The sequence below is a fragment of the Lynx rufus genome, unplaced genomic scaffold, assembly GCF_022079265.1.
Source record: "Lynx rufus isolate CCGP_SWC_20201006 ecotype Redwood Valley unplaced genomic scaffold, mLynRuf1.p SCAF_5, whole genome shotgun sequence".
Classification (NCBI taxonomy): domain Eukaryota; kingdom Metazoa; phylum Chordata; class Mammalia; order Carnivora; family Felidae; genus Lynx; species Lynx rufus.
Genome location: NW_025814867.1, coordinates 26154204 through 26158104, shown reverse-complemented (window position 1 = coordinate 26158104; position 3901 = coordinate 26154204).

Below are 3901 nucleotides of genomic sequence, written 5' to 3'. Positions count from 1 at the left end.
TTTTAATGTTTTTTAAAGTGAAATTTGCAAGCTAAAATGGTCAGCAACATTCACTGTTGGAACATGTACATGATAAAATCATAGTGTCTTCCTATCTAGGGAGACACAGCCTCCACAAAAATTGTGCAACCGTATGAGTCCCTCAGTGTGAAGTTAAGGCACTTTCTGTCAAATTTTTAATTTTTTTTAATGTTTATTTTTGAGACAGAGCATGAGCGAGGGAGGGGCAGAGAGAGAGGGAGACACAGAAGCTGAAACAGGCTGCAGGCTCTGAGCTGTCAGCACAGAACCTGATGTGGGGCTCGAACCCACGAATCGCAAGATCATGACCTGAGCTCAGTCATGACCTGAGCTCAACCGACTGAGCCACCCAGGCGCCCCTTTCTGTCAAATTTCAATGCTATTTAATGAAGATTCCCTGCAACGCCAATTTTTTTTTTCTTTAATGCTTTGCACTTGCTTCTTAACCCCTATAAGGTGGGGAGGGGGCGGGGGATTGAAAACTTCTCTTTGGAACTAGGGGCACCTGGGTGGCAAAATCAGTTGGGCATCTGACTCTTAATTTTAGCTCAGGTCGTGATCCCGGGTTGTGGGATCGAGTCCTGCATCCCACATGCATCCCACATCCCTCCATGCCCAGCATGGAGCCTGCTTAGGATTCTCTCTCTCCCTCTCACTCTCCCCACCCCCACCCCCGAATGCTTTGCAACTTCTTCTTAACCCCTATAGAATAGAGAATTGCTCTTCTGAACTAAAAAGAAATGAATCTCCAGGGTGCCTAGGTGGCTCAGTCGGTTAAGCATCTGACTCTTGGTTTTGGCTCAGATCATGATCTCATGGTTTCATGGGTTAGAGCCCCACATCGGGCTCTGTGCTGGCAGAGCACGCGCTCGCACGCGCGCTCTCTCTCTCTCTCTCTCTCTCCCTCTCTCCCTGCCCCACTCATACCATGTCTCTCTCAAAATAAATTAAAAAAAAAAAGAAATGAATCTGCATTCACACCACATTCTGGTAGCAGTGACTGAAGAAACTGACAATCAGCATCTTCTCTGGGCCAACCTGTAATCTTTACATGGTGCCTTTGGCCAAGGATTGCAAACTGGGAGCTACTGGCTGGATCAGATCCTAGGGCATGTGTGGTCTGGCTGACACAGTGCTTTAAATATTTGAGCCCACAGTTAAAACACAAGCAATACAAATGAAAACTCAGACTTCTCTACTTGGCAGGAGTCTGAAGGGGACATGAGGAGCGGGTGACCTTTTAAAAAGGGCAACCTCGGAGTCGAACCTCAGAGTCCTATTGACAGACTGGCTCCTACCAGCAGGCTGCACACAGGTGAAACCCCACTTTCCCCCCAGCACCCAGGTGGGAAGCTGGTTCCCTCTGCTTTTCTCCCACTCTCTCTTCTCTCCCCACGGACCCCAAAGGATCATGGCATGGGGCAAGATGGAAGAAAATTTTAAAGTAGACTTCCAAACCCTTCAGCACTACTTTTTGGCCCCAGATGACTGGTTGTCAGAACTCAAGGAGCTACAGAAGCCAGTTCTTGGAAACGTATCAGGGCTTCTGCAGTAACAAGGCATTTGTTTAATTCCACGATTCAGTGACATCAGTCAGTTGCCAAATTGTCTTGCACTGTGGCCACTCCCCTCTAATGAGAACCTTTATTTGTGTCCTGAATCGAATTACACTCAAGCCTCTGGGCCCAGATGAATCACAGGCCAGAGTACTTACAGAACCCAAGAAGAGACTTTCAATGTTTATCTGTGATCTTAGGGGACCTGCAGATATTTAAAATGGTGCCGGGGTTCCTAGGTGGCTCAGGTCATGATCTTGTGGTCCGTGAGTTCAAGCCCCATGTCGGGATCTGTGCTAGCAGCTCAGATCCTGGAGCCTGATTCTGATTCTGCGTCTCCCTGTCTCTCTGCCCCTCCCCCACTTGCACTCTTGTCTCTCTCAAAAATAAATAAGCATTTTAAAAAAATGTAAATAAATAAATTAAATGGTGCTGGAATCTTGGAGACAGAAAAGGTGTTCCATTAAAAAGAAGGAAGAAGTTTCCATACCCTGGGAACTAGTAAGCAGAGCAGATTGTAGGCATGATTCTAGAATGGACTTTCAAGGGGAAAAGGCATTCGTGTGTCACTGGAAGAAAAATGATTGATCACTGTGACCCAGCTTGGGTTACCCAAGAACAAATCATGTCAGCCTTGCCCTCATTTACTTATTCCACAAGTTTATGAGTCAATGCGACGAAGGAAACACGCAAGACAGAAGATCTTCATTGTTCAAAGATAATTGATACAGGAAAAGGCCACTTAAATAAATCTACTTATAAAGGAAACCAAAATTTCATATTAAATCATGAAAAAGGTTTTTATTGGGACACTACCCTGCAAAATGAAACTTAAAATTATGAAATAAGGGTTTTGTTTTGTTTTTCTATTTTAAAAACCATTTAGTCTATAGATATTTACTGAACATCTATTAGGTGATGGTCTCTGACAATGAAGATACAGCAGTGAACAAACTAGACAAAATCCCTGCCTTCATTGGGGTTTATAGTGTAAGGGAAGATAGAGAAAATGTTTTAAATACATAAATAAGCAAAATAGTTGCAGTTAACAATGACAGTGCTATGTCGAAAAACGTCAGATAACCAAATAAAGAAGGCTGGAGGGGGGGCTGCCTTGGAAGGGAGGTAGAGAAGGCCTCTGGGGACACGATATTCTAGCTGAGATTTGATGACAAGAAGGTGTCAGACAGGAAACAGTAAAGAATGTCCAGACAATGGGGGACCCTGAGGAGGGAGCCCACTGGACAGCTGATGCAGTGGCTGGAGACTGAGGAGGACGGGGGTGTTGAAATTGACATGCCAGGCATGGGAACAAATCAGATGACGTGAGGCCAGGGAGGCCATGGGAAGGAGTTTAGATTTTATTGTAAATGTGATGAGAAGCCATTGGAGGGATTTAAGTTGTGGAATGATGCAATACAATCCATATGTTTAAAGGCTGGCTGTGGCTGCCATGTGCAAATGGGATGGCCATGAAGGCAAGGGCAGGAGCAGGAACATCAGTTACGGGCCTGCCTTGGGGGTCCCCAGTGAGAGGTGGCCACTCGGCTAGGTCGTGGTGAGGAGGCGGCGTGGAGGAAGGACATATTGGGGACATATTGGGGACATATTGGGGAAGGTAGGCCCAACCGCACTTGCTACTACATTAGATGTGGGAGTAGGCAGGTCAGAAGCTTCAGGAATGACTCTTGAGATTTCGCCTTGAGAAGACGCTGAAGGACACTGTCATTTACTGAGCAAGGCAGGGAGGACTTGAGGAGCAGGTCTGAAGTCAAAAGGTGTGTTTCTAAACACGTAAGTCTGAGAAGATATAACCCCTCAAGTGGAGATGTTGAGTGGACAGTAGCATATACATCTCAAGGCCAGCCAGCTGCAGGCAGATGATATTTAAAGCCCAGGGACTGTATGGGTCACTTAGGAAAGGGAGGACCCTGAAGGGAACAGGCCCAGGATGAGGCTCTGGGTACACCGACATTTTAGAGGTTGGGCCTTACAGGAGGGCCCAAGTGAGGGTCCCACCACCAGCTCGTTCTTAGAAGAGCCAGCACCACAAAAACCATCAGTCAACTGTTGAGGATTATTTCTCTTTTGGTGTATTTTACTGATACAATTGAAGATTATATGATGTGAAATTCTTCAATTAAGATTTGACTTTCACAGCACAGGGACAGTATAACCTGACAGAAATATCTGAGGTGCTTGTTAATTGCCCCAGGTGTCTCTCGTACCTCTGATGTTCGAATCATTCTCACTTCTTTTAGGTCCTCACCCGTTGTCTCTGATCTAACAGTGCCATGTCCTCATACGTCAATGGCTTTGCAAAT